This window comes from Sitophilus oryzae, unplaced genomic scaffold (genome assembly GCF_002938485.1).
Source record: "Sitophilus oryzae breed Bouriz unplaced genomic scaffold, Soryzae_2.0 scaffold_172_pilon_pilon, whole genome shotgun sequence".
In the NCBI taxonomy this organism is placed as follows: Eukaryota; Metazoa; Arthropoda; class Insecta; order Coleoptera; family Curculionidae; genus Sitophilus; species Sitophilus oryzae.
In genome coordinates this window covers 2,098,850-2,115,415 of record NW_022146424.1, presented here as the reverse complement: position 1 = coordinate 2,115,415, position 16,566 = coordinate 2,098,850, and positions in this window count along the sequence as shown.

Here is a 16,566-nt window from a genome sequence, read left to right as displayed (position 1 = left end):
TAAACGCATTGTACTCTTCTTACATACGGAAATCTCGACCCAAGACTAACCTTTGCCAGCACTTAGTATAACATTAATGCTGACACAAAATATTTATAAAATGAAAAACCGGTGTTTACCATTTTTTTTTCGTTGACAGTAATTGTAAGCCATAGTTGCGGCGGAGTCTCTCAGACTCCATGTCAGCAGTTAAGGTTTAAAAATAAATCGCGAAGTTTCATTCAAATTCAAAAAATTTACCATTTTTAGTCTTTTTTTTTAACTGTTTTCAAGTCTCTTGTTTTCTCTGCAGCAATATACAACCATACATGGAGATATTTTTTGGAAAACGTATAAACTGAAACGAGAGTGCCAAAATGAAGATGCCAAATTTTCTCAAAATTCTTATGTATATTTGTACAAAAAAATGTTATTTTTTTGATTATATGCTCATGTACTTCCATTACTCTTATACAAAACGAAATATAATGTGTATAGATATAGATATATGATCAAATAAAATTAAGACGGGTTTTGAACGATAAAATAATTTTCACATCAAGTTAAATACTGGTATATTAATATTATTTGATCATCAACAATATATTTTAGAAAATATTTAATATTTTCACTGCAATTTAATTTTTCTAGAGTAAGTATTTTTTGTTATTAATTGAAAAATGTGTCAATACATAAAATCTACTAGCTATTAAGTATCAAGCTTCATTCAGAACCTCCAAATTAGTGGTTTCAATTAACGTAGAAGTTTGTTCCTTTAATTTCAATATAACCATTAGTGCTAGTAATTTTCAATTAGAAGAAAAAGTAAATTCCTCACTTGAAAATTTGCGACTAATATCATTTTGAGCTTTGATTATCATCAGCCAAAACAAATTGGGGTTAGAAATGAAAAGTTTATTGTTTTATTATTTAATTATCAGGTTTTCTCTATGGATACAACTGACTTCCGCAAGCAGTTGCCAGGATATTCTATTAATTTTTTGTGTTTGTATTTTTTTAAACATTGTGAATGATCGTAAACTTTTTAGTATAAAGTATAATTGGAACCACTAATTTATTCTGCTAATTTTGACGTTTTGAATGGGGTTTTAGGGTTCAATTTTCTAGGTATTGTGAGGAATACATAATATTTTGAATGTTCAGCCATCATTAAACGTCACGTCATATATTGTAGAACTCTCTCAATCACTTGCTAACCAGATGAAAGAGATTGGTGAAGTCATTACGGCATTTCGTAAATTACTGCATATTCTTTTTAGTAATTTTCATTTGATTTCGGGTTATAGTTTTATTGACGGCCATCGAACAATGTCAAAATTAAAATTTGATTGTTAAGCCCCATACTCACATCACACACTTCGTTCCTTCCTCGCGTCCCTTCCTCGCGTTACTTCCTCGCGTTACTTCGTCACTTCGCTTCCTTCCTTCGTCCATTCGATGCTTGGAAATTAGTCGATTATGCAACAACACACCACAAAATATTTTTAATATAGCAGCTACATGTTTATTACGAAATATCTAGTAACCTCTAAAATTTTTAAAAAATCCGAAAGGCGCATAATTTTTATTTTATAAAACTGCAATTCTTTGTCGTGTCAAAAATAAAAATTTAATTTTATTAATTATATGTTTTTTTAATAAATCCGAATATTTCAGTATCATGTACAAGGTATATCAGTATGAATGTACAAGGCGAGTCAACAATAGAGTAAAGTTTATTATGTAATTTATATCGAAACTATGAAATATGACATACTAATTAAACGTTGATGTCAATCCCCATTTCTTCAGATATTTTTGTAAAGGCATCATGCACACTATTTCTTTTTTTTTATTTTTGTCGCTACGGTTACATAAATATGGACATGTATTTTTTCACAAATATGAAGAGAATATTGTTTTTTTCTTCCATTTTTTAGACTACTGTGTGTGAATTATTTTTATATCGACTGGCGATTGCTAGATGTACAGGATGTCCCATTTTTGTGTGTTTTATGGGGTTTCTGGTTTATGAGTAGAGATATAAAGATGCCGTTTTCACATCATTGTTTTACTTATTATGAAACTAAATATGCTACACACAGATACAGATTTATTCTAGCCTTCTTAGTTCAAAGTTATTCCTTATTTCTTTCTTTTACTTTTTGTTTTTTTTAATTAGTAGAAATTTTTGCATTTTTCGATAACCTTTGTATCTCGATTATCTAATAACTTATCGAAAAGGTGAAAATGATCAGCGATGGGCGGTGGGTAAGTACCCAATTTGTAGATAAATAAAATCTGGGTATATATGTATATACCTACCTGTAGATTTAGATGAACATCCTAATTTTAATAAAAGGAGTTTCCGACGACCGCATAGTAAATACCCGGTAGGTATAATACCGGGAATAGAAATATACCAATAATATATAAGGAATAATGTAGTTATACTCGTATTCTTGATATTACTGGTATTATACCGGGTATTTACTATGCGGTCGTTGAAAATACCTTTTATAAAATTAGACTGTTCATCTAAATGTACAGGTATATACGGAATACCCTGATTTTGTTTTGTTCTACCTATTGAGTACTTACCCACCGCCCGTGTCTCATTTTTCAGGTAGAATGCAGTGACGAAATTAGTTCTTCGTTGGGAGCTGTCCTTTTCGAAAAATGGCTCAAACTTATGTTCTTTTTTTTAAACAGGACACTCTATATATTATTTTTTATTTTATTTGCCTTGTTATGAGCTTTCTAAAATTATAATATACTCTATATTTATTTATTTAGGTATTGCTAAACTGCTAAACGGCTCTTATTTTATTTAACTTAATTTTACCAGATAACTTTGCTTTGCATCGTGATATTTTGATAAACTACACGGAAACTGAACTCATGCTACTTTTAAATAACATGCCAACATACAATAACCAACATTTTACGTCGAATAAATTAGTTGATTGTTTTGATTACCTAATTTAAACCGGCCGACTATGTAATAAAGTTAAATAATGCATTTTTACCCCGTTTATGAAAATAAGTATTTTAGAAAGCCCGTAACAAGGAAAATAAAATAATATTCAATTACACATATCGCATAAAAACATATAAATTTTAATCTATTTAAAAAAGACAGATTCCAACGAAGAAATAGTTACGGCACTGCATTCTACGTGAAAAACTGTACGGGAGACCGTTTTCACCTTTTCGATAAGTTATGATAAAAAGGGGATCGAAAAATGCAATAATTTCAGATTCACCCTGTATTTTAGGAAGTAAGAGAGCTAGGACATATCTGTATGTAGCATCTTTAGTTTCATAAAAAAGTAACAGCGTAATGTGAAAACCGCATCTTTGTATCTCAACTCATAAACGAGGAAACCTGCAAAACACACGAAAATGGGACACTCTGTCCAGACTTACTGCCAAATCAAGAAATTATCTACGAATGAAATCCAAGATCGATTTATATATTTTATATATTTAAGTATTTTTTTGTGTTCGTGATAATTCCTTTGCTACTTCCTCCAAAAACCGACAGTACGTGGATGGAGCGTTTCGAGGAAGTAAACGGACGAAGTAGCGTTTTGACGAAGGAGGAAGGAACACAAACTCGCATAAAATCGACATTTTCCCATAGTAAATATATGATTTTTGGATGAAGGGACGCGAGGAAGGAACGAAGTGAAGTAGCGAAGTGTGAGTATGGGGCTTTAAAGTAGTGATTCTATAAATTTTATCGTCACATTCGGTCACGTTTGTTAAAAATTTAAAATAAAAGATAAACAGTGTGGAAAAAAATGAAAACTACATTCTTCATTTTTGCGGACGCCGAAAACCGGTTTTAGATAAATTTTCATATGAAACTTTATCAGTATTGTTGTTGGATTTGTCTTATTAGCTGGATAATAAACATGTCGCAATTTGTAATACCATACAGTGTTGTGTGCGTGTTACTCTTTAACCGCGAGTACCCTTAGAGCAAGGTTTAAGGGAACAGTATCCAGAATTACAAGGAGAGCGGTTGTTGCTGGTAACTGGAGCCATAAAAAAAAGATTTCAATCTAACTTTACCAAAAAATTGAGAGAAGTGCATCATGTGAAACACAATTTCTTTCGGAAGTATAGTGAGTAGTTGCAGGGCGAGTTTTTGGATAATTTTCATGAATCTGATCATGAATCCGAAAACGAGTCATCCCTTAAGTCTGTCGGAGGTCGCCCAGAGAAACCTTTTGAAGATTTGTGTAAAAGAAGTAAGCAAAATAAAATAAAAAAAAATTCGAGAGGATTTTTCAAGGAGGAACAAATAAAGAAAGAAAAAAAAGCTGATCCTATGAGATATATTGATTCTAAAAAAAGCCTTGGTTTAATTATTGACGCATCTTTAACAAAATATCAATATGAAATTTAATATTAAGAAAATGTGTTAAGGAAGTAGGCTGTAATATCTTCCCGCCCTATTTGCAAGTGCTTTATTCAAAAAAACAGTGTTACCCTAATACGGTGGAAATAACAGAAAGTTGTGGTAATGTCACTTTGTAAGGCTTATTGGATCATACTGTGGCGAGAATTCTACAAGGAAAAACGGAGAAGAAAACATTTGAAGGAATTTTGAATTTGCCAGCCAGATTCTAAAACATTGTTTTATCGACTATCGAACCGTTCTTTACAGTTTTTTTCAATTATTGGTCAAGACCCATAATACAGGGTAAAAAAAAATGCGCGCATTTTTAACAAAATTTTAAGTGAGCCTCATTTTGTGGAGGGATGGAGGAGATCCATTTTTTGTGGGTAGTTTGAAGGAGGTGTTTTATACCTCGGGATGTTTATGAGTTTTTTTGGCTATCGCTCTCCATTGCGATGTTTTCGATATTCTTATGATTGTCGGTAGAGTTTTAATACTAATAATTTTATCTCATTGTGAAATGAAGATATCGTATTTTTAAGCATTATGCATTTTAATGTATAATTAAATAAAGCAAACAAATAATTTTATAAAACTAAAAAGTGTTACAGTTATACAGGGCGTTAAAAATTTGTCTAGCTGGTATATTTAAATTATATGAACAGTTTTTATTATGTATCTTGGCATAACAAAAGAAGCATTTAACAGTTTTCATTAACGATACAGTATAATCACTTAGTATAATCATTAGTTAATACGCATAATACTCAAAAATACAATATATTAATTTCATAATGCGATAAATTTATTAGAATTAAAACCTTACCGAAAATCATAAAAAAAAGGAAAACATCGCAATGGAGAGCGATACCCCAAAAAAACTCAAAAACATCCCGAAGTATAAAACAGCTCTTTTAAAATACCCCCAAATAATGGAAATCCTCCATCCCCCCACAAAATAGAGGCCACTTAAAATTTTGTAAAAAATGCACGCATTTTTGTTTTACCCTGTATTATGGGTATTGGCCAATAATTAAATAAACTGCAAAGAACGGTTCGACAGTTGATAAAAAAGCGTTTCAGAATCTGGCTAGCAATTTAAAATGCCTTCAACAGTTTAGAAAATACAAGAAGTTCAACTTCATGCAAAAATTTTCACTTTACGTTTCAATTGGTGCTCAGTTTACTTTTAAATAAATTTATTAAACCATGTTATTTGATGTATTTTGTTAAGCTGAATCGAATAAAATCCGTCTCAATGCGATTGGATTAACGGTTTAGGAAATATAGGTTTTTTTCTTTATATTATCAGTTTCACGCCACTGTGCGCCGTATATGAAGTAAGTACAATGCAAAGATGTAATATTCCTATGTAAAATACAAACTGATAGCGTCATACAAATTGAATAGTCCACGAAAAAATGAATAAATGGCGAAAAAAAAACGGAGAGAGAGAGAGAGAGAACTCGCTCAATCAATAATAATAATAGTCAATAATAATGAACGTAGGTACTTAAAATTTTCTAAACAATATGGACTGATTTGAGACACCCTAAAACTCATATTTGATAAATAATGATGACGTAACGATGAACAATGGCTGAACACTTCTTACATCATATTCACTCATATTAATTTGAATTATTAAACTTTTTTCAAAATTAATTATAATTTTTTGTAATTTGCGTTGGTTTTTTCGTTTTATATTTGAAACTATAGTGAAATAATATTCTTCGTTGCTCAACTGTTGATTATTGTGATTTTAATTGAATTTATTGTTAGAAATTATTAATTTATAGACTTTAAAATAGAAAAGCTAAATAAAGCAACTTTTTTTTTATTAAAATATAAGAACTAAATTCATAGCAAGACAAGATAACTGTCTCTCAATTAATGTCAAAGTACTTTGTTGCTCAATATTTGTTGGTATTTATCTTCTTTCGTTTGTTTTCGAGATATTAAAAGTTCAACTAAGGAAATGTGCGTGCCAAATTTCGTCCTTATATTATTAAACAATTATTATTATATATGTACATAGTTATTAGTATGCATGGTAAAAAATATTCATCAGTATTTTCCATTTATATTAAGTGTATATTAAGTGTAGAAAAAGTTACTAAAAGACAAAACATATTTTTGTCTTCAATTTGAAGTCTGAAAAGTGATATTGTATTAAAAAAAATGAAGAAAATTAAAAAAACGTTTTATTGTTACTTATTATTTTTGGTTTAGTCTGTACAGCATGATAAAATAATTAATAATTAATTTGACTATACTGTATTTGAGGTGGTTATAATAATATTTAGTTATACATATTTGTAGACATGTAAATATATGTATGTTTCTATTAAGTTATAGTTATATACATATTGTGTTATGGACAAAGTGGTGAGAATTATGTGTATTTTCTATCCTAATTTTACAATCATGATTTTGTCCAAGTATTTAAAGAAAAAAACACGAGAAAAAGTAATTATTTCTTCAATAAAACATTAAAACAAGTAACATCCAACGTTTCATTTATGCCGTATGCCTATTGGTGCGTTTAGACTTGAACACGCACGAGCTGAGCCTGCGCGCACTGCATTCGTTCGCGCTCTCGGTTCCGTTCAAATTAAAAACTTATTTTTCGACGAATGAAGTGATCCATTTGTGCGCGCACAGCAGAGTTGTGTTGGCGAAAAAAATGGACGACCAAGAAATAGTCGAGGCTGCAGTCATTGTTATGCACAGCTTAATTATTAAAAAGGAGAAAAATCGAAAACATCGTCGCTGGTGGCAAACCCAAATTTTCAGAAATCGATATAATTTACTGCAACAACTTAGTGTCTGAGAAGGGCTATGATCAGTTCAAAAACTTTATAAGATTGAATATTAACACCGAATTTAAAATTACGAACAAAAGATACTAATTTTAGAATAGCAATTTCATTAATATCGACATATTCAATATTAATTTTATTTACAAGATCTTGCCATGCGTTTTTTTTATTTTTTAATAATACAAAAATACAAAGAATGTTTAATGTCCCATAATATAGGCAACTTTTCATATTCTTCAATTAATAATAATGAAGATTCATTGATCCACTCCATAATTTTAATAAAGAAAACCAAAAAAAATCACATACGCACGCACGAACGCAGACCAACCGCAAACTAAACCAAACAAATTGCCTGTGCAAACTGAGCGTTCGCGCACACATAAAATCAGGGCCGGCGGAAGGGAAATATTGAGACCGGGCGAATACCTTACCTGTGCCCTCCCCTCCCCCCCCAAATAGTTAACATGTTACCATAACAACTAAGCATATTTATGCTACTTTAACAATAAAATTTCACTTAAAGGTACAAATTAAATTCTTCTCTTTTTCTATACCGGGTGCATCTTGAAAGTTCATTTTTTTAGATAAAAAACGAAATTTGGTATGTATTTGGTATATATGACATAAATTAGGATTGATTGACGTATTCAATTGTTTTTGGTCACTTCCTGTTTCAACGAAAGACTATTGATTTATAAATGGCACAGTCAGTATATTTCTGGTTTATTCGATAGAAAATGACTCTCTGAGTAGAATGACATATCATATGTCAACTTTCGACATTTTTGCTCAAAAAATCGTATTTTAAATTTCAATCTAGAGTGCCATGGCTGTGTTAAAAACACTAATTTTTAAACAAGGAGCCTTGGAAAAATAAATTTGATCGTCTAATGTTTTTCGTGTCTTGTCCTGGTCGGTTAAAAAATGCCCAAATCGTATTTTTAACCATATGCCAATTTTTCAAATTGAACAAGTGGCTCATTTGCATTTTTGGAAAAAGAATTTTTTACGAATAATTTTGTACCACACACTTGATATTTCGAGTCAGATTGTCGTTATGAACGGTATGTTACAATTTCAAATAATCCATATGCGAAAATGTCAAAAGTTGACATACGATATGTCATTCTATTCAGATTGTCATTTTCTATCGTATAAAGTAGAAATATACCGAGGTTGACATTTAAAAATCAAAAGTTTTATTAATTTCCGGTGAAAGAGGAAGTGATCAAAAACAATTGAATACGTCAATTAATCCTAATTTATGTCGTATACTAACATACCAAATCTCGTTTTTTTATCTGAACAAATAAACAAGTTATAGGAGTGAGCCAGTTTTGAGACGCACCCGGTATATAAATGATAAGTATAAGTGATCTTTGAAAACATTACTATTTAGTTGCAAGTAATAGCATTATTTTTCTATAAAAAATTAAGATTTTTTTTTCTTTTTCCAATCAATTATTTCGTGCAAAATCAGTATAGGTATGATCAGATACAGTTCTGTCGGCTTCAAAATGAGTATCAGCCAGTGTTTCAGATTTGAGATGCATTTATTTGTCTTGCTCTAATGAGAAATTTCTACGATTCTGATACCATTTACCATGTATTACTACATATTCAATCCAGAACAATCAAAATCACCAAAAGATTGACGTTTTTCCCACTACTGTTAATAAATTAATGAGGCAAACTTACAAGCTTTTTTTTGATAATAAGGATATCGGGATCATATTTAGATTCTTGCGAATGAATATTTGTCTCATATAATTTTAGGGCAGATCACCCATTAACAAATAAAGGGTGTGGGTAGTAGACAAAGTGCAATTTTGAGCAACAAGCAGTCTAAAACTGTCAATTTTGCTGGCTCTTGACCCAAAACAGTTTGTTTAGAGAAATTTTATAAAAACAAGAATTATAGAAAGAAACGTTATTTACAAAAAGTTGATAGCTTTTCAGTTATAAGTAAAATACCACGAACATTTTTTTTTAATATTTTAGTTGCTGGCGTGGCGCCCCTCACATTAGGCGCTCCGGGCAGTCGCCCGGGTCGCCCGGCCCTTCCGCCGGCCCTGCATAAAATCCCTTTGAGCACGGACCAAAAACCGACACCAGACGGCTCACGTTCGCGGCTGTTCGCGCACAGGCAGATTCAGAGTGAGCGTGCTCAAGTCTAAACGCACTATATGGTTTTCTAATGATGATTGCTTCTAATTTTAATTTCCACTGTTTCCGTAGTAGACAGGGTGATCCAAAAGACATGTACCGTCATTAAATAATGTCGCACTTATAGTATTTTTTTTGTACTTGCTTTTAGTCAACGGTCTAACACACTCGAAGAAATTTCTCAGGACTTGCGGTATTTTTCTTGATCTAACTAAGAACAGTCTTCGGGTTGTCACGGATTTTTTTTAACAGAACACTAATACTTTTGTAGATTGAAGCTAATAAACAACGGCGAATGCAGATTCTGTGGGAAAATGGCTCGGAAAATGGGAAGACGACAGCCATTCCTGCCAAAAACTTTGGTACGATTGATATCGGGAATTGAGAACTAACGTCTGTAAAACCGTCTCACATACTGGCTTTTGACGAAGCTTTGAGACTGTATGATGATAACTGAAGAAAGGGGGACACAATAGAAAGGGGGATACACAAGCCGCGTCCACATTAGTAAAAATTATGTTATCAAAGGGGTTTGTGCCGTAACAGCGTTTTAGAGTGGACGTATTTTTCGCGAAAACCCAGATTGTGATGTTGATTCCACCATGTCTGATAATGCAGCGTCGGACAGATAGACAAACAAACAGACAGACAACGGTTATCAAATTGGCTGACTGAAAATATCTTTTACATTATTTTTTACCAAACTGTTAGAAACACAAGTCGGTCCTATCCTATTTTTACTTGTGACAATACACAGACGGACAGACATACATACAGATGGCTAGAGGACAGACAACAACGGTTTACATCAAATTGGCTGACTGAAATTGTCTTTTCATAATTTTTTACCAAACAAAACAAAACAAAAACAAACGGAAATATTTCATTGAGTTTTAAAAAAAGTTGATGCTTTTTTAAAAAAATGTTATGAAATAACTGTCAAGGCAATTCAAAAAGCCCCGTTTACTAAAATATATTACCATATGTAGGTATATTATTACAGTGTTATTATACCTAATATTGTCAACAAATGGAAATATGTTAAAAAATGTCACTCGGGTAAAATGATTAATTATTGATAAATAGACATCAAATCAAATTCTGAACAACTTTTCTCTTTTTTGGCTATTTTAGTCCACCATTATTTATTTTTATATATTTATAGCATGTCGCACGACATCATGATTAATAATAAAATTGAATATGCTGAAGAAAATCTATAGAAACAGTTTTTTCAATAACTAAATTGAAAAATATTTTCCCATTTGTTGCTATTTTTTTGACAAGACCTGTACATTTTCATTTTAAAGTAAATTAACGTAAACTACATAAAAACTAATTAATTAGAATAAAAACACACAAAAAGATAATAATAATCTTAAACTAAAAATTATATTTTTAAGAAGGGTTTATTCCTTGGCATATCTTTTTGTCAAAGTTGTTCGAATCGTCTTACATTAATCTATGTACACTAATTGCTAATAAATATTTAATATTTTATTTTAATAATTTAAAACTAATAATATAATATTGTCGCAGTATGTTTTATTTTTTAACATATTTTTCCTAGGTGTTTTCATTAAAAAATACCGCCCCTCATCAGCCTGCTGCCCTGCTTGATTCTCACTATACCTTCCGTTTCCATTCCATATCCATTCCATATCTGTTCCGTATTTTTTTATTTTATTGACGCTATACGTAAAATTCCGTTCCGTCCATATCAGTTCCATGCATACTTTTTATTGTACAATTAATTAAGAGGTGAAAGAATAAACAAATATCAGCAAAATGTTAACAGAGCTGGTACAAATGTAAGAACTTGCCAACGCTGTTTCCGATACGCTTCAGTCCGTCCGCCAAATAAATGTATGGAAGGAAAGAATGGAACGGAAGGTAAAAGGAACGGATAATGTGCCCTATTCATTTACATGCTATAATATTTTATGTAAACTGAAGGGAAACGGAAAGGAGCTGATACGGAAGGTACAGTGAGAATCAACCTTAAAGCGGCCCTGCTTGTGACAATATACAGATGGACAGAGAGACAGAGAGACAGACAACGGTTTACATCAAATTGGCTGACTGAAAATATCTTACATTATGTTTTATGTTATTTGTTACAAACCCAAGTCGGTCTTTTATTTTTACTTGTAACAATATCTAAAATTTCTCCGATTAATGAAAATATTAATTTAAGCATAATCTTTTGTAATAAGTGTCTACTTTTTGTATTATAATGTCCTTGCAAACAGTTTTGTATTCTAATTTTCGACTTCGTCTTTTACATCAAGAATATACAGACAGGATTATATGCTGGAATAAACGGGTTAATTAGCGCACATCGTCTAATAAAGCGGGATTTGACTGTCGAATAGGATTAAGCATGCTCTAGCATATAGTTCCCTAAAAAGGTTTAAAAAGCCAGTTAAATGGGCGTTATGTCGTCAGGAAATGGAGAGACAGCAAATCTGGACTGATTGGAGGACTGGATTATCCATCAGGCACAGTGAACGCGTGCTTGGGCTTTATAGCAAGCTTTGGTAAAATAAATCATAGAGAAATATAAAGACCCGGCTAATTTCGTGCCTAGCAACGGCGGATAGTTCAGCGTAGTTAAGCGACGTTAGACGATACGAATGGATGGACGGGTGACCGGTTGAAAAGTCTGTCGTGTTGTTGTTCCATGGCATGAGTGTAAAATCTATTGACACACTATTTATTTACACTGGTTCAGGCCTGAATGATATCGGATATCTCGTAAGAGTCTATTTAGACATTCGCCAAGTTAGTAGGCCATTGACAATGATATGGGCGAGGACCGCGGTTCGGATTACGCGTAAACAAAGTTGGCCAAAATGTCGATTAATAACAACAACGGATTATAGGCTCAGCCGCAAAAAGGAGACGTTAACAAAATTTAAAAACTTATATTTTTTTAAAAAATAAAACAGATTAATAGGTAATAATAATTATCCTTAGTCTTTCTTTTAAGATTTTAATATAACAGACAGGCTTAACGACATTAATTTCGATTTGAAAAGAAAAATAATTATTTTTTAATAAGGTTTAAATTATGATTCCCTGGCTAACAAGATTAACAATTCAATTTCTTACCTTCAATCTTTCTTCCACTCTTTCTCGATAGTACTTACTTAAAATGCTCATCCTGTTTAAATGCTCATCCTGGCTGTCGCTAACGTCATTATTTATCAATCGAATTAGTCACTTAGAAACGCCATTGCCAATAAAAGGGGGCTCTTGGTTGGTAATTTGGCCCTACATAAATCAGATTGGAATCGTCTGATGTTGAGAGTGAAAAATTGAGAGGGAAAAACCAAGTATTTTTTTTCTTGTTTTATAATAATATGATGGTACTTTTAAACACATAATACCTTTTTTTGGATTGCAGATTGTATGGAAGGATGGCTTCTTCAGTTATAACTCATCACACAGTCTCAGGGCTTTTACAAAAGCCAGTATCTGAGACGGTTATACAGAGGTTAGCTCTTCATCTCCGCTATCAGTCGTACCAAAGTTTATAACACGAATCGTCTCTTTGTCGTCTCGGCGCACCTAGTTATGAGGTGTTCTAGTGTTTTCCCATTTTCTCCACAGAATAGGGATCTGTATCCCCCGGTGATTCTTAGCTTCAATCTACGGAAATATTCATTGAAGGACAGTGTCCTCTTAAAACACATATTATATAAACGATTGTCGCAATTGCCATAGTTTCTTGATACTTTCCATTACTAAAAAAAGAAAAGTATTTTAAGGTAACATCTCCTTTTTGCCGTTATGGCTAATCTGGACGGGGCCTACTTTGTTTACGCGGAATCTGAACTACAGTCCTCGGCCATATCATTGTCAATGGCCTACTGACTTGGCGAGTGTCGAGATCTCTTATTCACGAGATAGTTGATCTCATCCGGCTTCGAACCAGCGAGCGCGTAAACGACCAAAAGCTTTGGGTCGCGACCGTTCGTTGCAAGAATAGCGCCAATTAGTGTTTATACATTACCCTTATGGGCATGATACAAAGAATACAAGGTATGATATTGCGCAGGTTGGTCACTACGTCACAGGTGATAAACGGCATCTTTGTTCGGCAAGCTCTGCGCGCCAATTTCAAATTGTCAAACAGATTGTGTCATCTGTGAAATTTGATTGTGTCAAAATGTGAAAATAATTTTTCAAATGTCAAGTTCGATGATTTGACATAACTTTTGGGGTTATGTCCTAATTCTTCCCTATTTTAGGTCTTTTTTTATTAGTGGCAATTGAACAATATGGATATTTTTTTGTATGGCGTATGACGTCACAGGTGGTATGCGCAAACTTAACGAAATTGGAGCCGCTATCGATCATACCTTGTTTTCTTTGTATGCCATATGGGTACTTTCCAATCTAAACTTAGTGCGCCTTACCTGTCAAGGAAAACGTTATGACAGGTAAAACATTAAAAGATATCAGGATTAAAAAGAAAAACAGTTTTATTTTTTATAGAATTTATATTAACATTTTATTAATCTATCTATTTACATCCCATACATTCGATAATTACAGTGCAAAATTTTGAGGAAATTTACAGTAACGAAAAAATAAATTATTTAACTAAATGTAGAATTTATTGAGTTATTCTTGGAGTATTTCCTCAAAATTAATTTTTACTCATTCATAAAAGATAGGTTAGATTATTTACACGTTAGTTACCGCTGCATTAACACACACTCCAAAAAATATTATAAAAATTAAATAACTATATTTAAAAAACATTGGTTTGAACTATATTAAAGAAAGTAAAATTAAAAATTATTTTTTTTGTGAAAATAATTATATAGATATGTAAGTGGCATTTTGTCTATATTTTTTGTGATTTTTTATTAAACGATTATTTTTATTTATATATAAAAAAAGAACTAATGTATTAATTTAGAATATAACTGATACCGTATGATCGAAAAAAAGGCGTCAAAGACGGCTGGGGCGTTACAATCGATGATAATTTTGGCGAGGTCAATCTCTAGACGCCATTTATCAAAAATTGAGATAAAACTTGTCAAAAATTAACACTAATTATAGAAAGATTGAACGTTTTCAGACACACAAATTTTTAGCGCTTTAAAAATCATTTTTGCTCAACATAAAAATAAATTACAACCTTCTTAGGGCACTAATTGCCAACTGGCAGTAAGCGTCATTAAAAAAGAGAGAAGAGTACGGGCCAAGTAACGACGTCTAGGTCTTGACCTCGCCATAATTACCATCGATTGTCATTCTCAGCCATCTTTGACACCCTTTTTTCGTTCGTATGATATTTGTAATTTCAGTTTATGCAGTGTTTTGAGTTATTATTATTTGACCATTCCTGGTAAAAAATGGCTGTAACACAAAATTAATGATTATTGTAAAAATATAAAAACATTGTGTGCTGGTTTAGTAGACTATAAATTTTTATTTCAATATAAAGGAAGTTAATAAAAAAGTACCGGCCATAAAAGCTAAAAGCAATTTTTACTTCTAAAATTTAGTGCTTTTGTTATAAAACAAGATTTTATATCACAAATAGAATTAGTTCTCTATAATAATATTTTTTTATTATCATTAACTAAATATGTCGATTGTTTAATAATAAAAAAGCTCAGAGAAATAAGTGACGTTAGAAAAAGTCACCAAACATTTTTTAATATAGACAGAATTTTGCAAGCTGTTACATTTCACAGCGATACTATCTAGTTGATCACATAATCACACTTTTTTTAAACCCCTCCATGTTTACTGATTTCTCTCAGACAGAAAATATCGGTCTTCTTTACATTATGTATACTGGGTGTTTCTCAAAAGTGGCTAACTTTTCTGTTTTTTTTTTCAGATAAAAAACGTGATTTGGTATGTTAGTTAGTATATGACATAAATCAATAATTGTTTTCAGTCACTTCTTGTTTCACCGGAAATGACTACAACTTTTGATTTAAAATCGGTATTTTTTTACTTTATTCGTTAGAAAATGACACTCGGAAGAATGACATATCACATGTCAACTTTTGACATTTTCGCTTAAGAAAAATTGAATTTTTAATTTCAATCTAGAGTGCCATGGCTGTATTAAAAACACTAACTTTTAATCAACGAACCTTGGAAAAATAGATTTAATCGTCTAATGGTTTTTTTCTCTTGTCCTAGCCAGTTAAAAGATGCCCAAAATTTTTAATCATATCTCATTTCTTCAAATGGAATGAGGGTGGCTCATTAGCATATTTGGAAAAAGCATTTTCACAAATAATTTGGTACCACACACTTGGTATTTCGAGTCAAATTGTCGTTATGAACAGCATGTTACAATTTCAAATAAACCATATGCGAAAATGTCAAAAGTTGATGTACGATATATCGTTCTACTCAGAGTGCCACTTAACCAATATAACAAATCTCGGTTTTTATCTGAAAAAATAGAAAAAGTTATAGGGGTGAGCCACTTTTGAAAAACACCCAGTAGAAGTGCGTATATATTGCTCAGGTAACTATTATTAGGTACTTATTAACTATATATTTACATATCAAAAGGACTGTCTTTTTTGTCATACACTGACACAGATATAAAATAATATGTACAAAAATCCTAACAGTTTATCACTAATAATTATGTTCAATAGAAAGTGTATACGTGTTTTAAATTAAAACAAAATATATATAAAAAAGTACGTTAAATATAATACATCGCTGTTAAATGTAGGATAGATCTTAATATTAGTAACACGAACCCTGGATATACAATTTTCTTTGGATTTGATTCTCCATTTCTAGTTATTTTAAAACTAATTTTAAGAATAATAAAAACTAATAAGAAAATAAAAACTAATTAAAAGAAAATTAAAAGAAAAAAAATAACGTCGTATTGGTCTGTGTAAAACGGACATCACAACTCGATAGTGCTTTTATCTAAAAGTAATGTTTACAGAATTTAGTTTACAATCATTATTTATTTACCTTTTTATTCTTAATCGTAAATATACAGTGTGATTCATAAATAAATTAACTTGTAGATAATCAAATTTAATGTAAATCATACTGTTGAGTATTTGAATAAAAAAAGATTAAGGAAGAATCATCGTTTTTGACAGTTATATTTGACGTTTTGTTTGACATATTAGACATTTTTGTTTTCTGATCGTATTTTATGTTATTTAT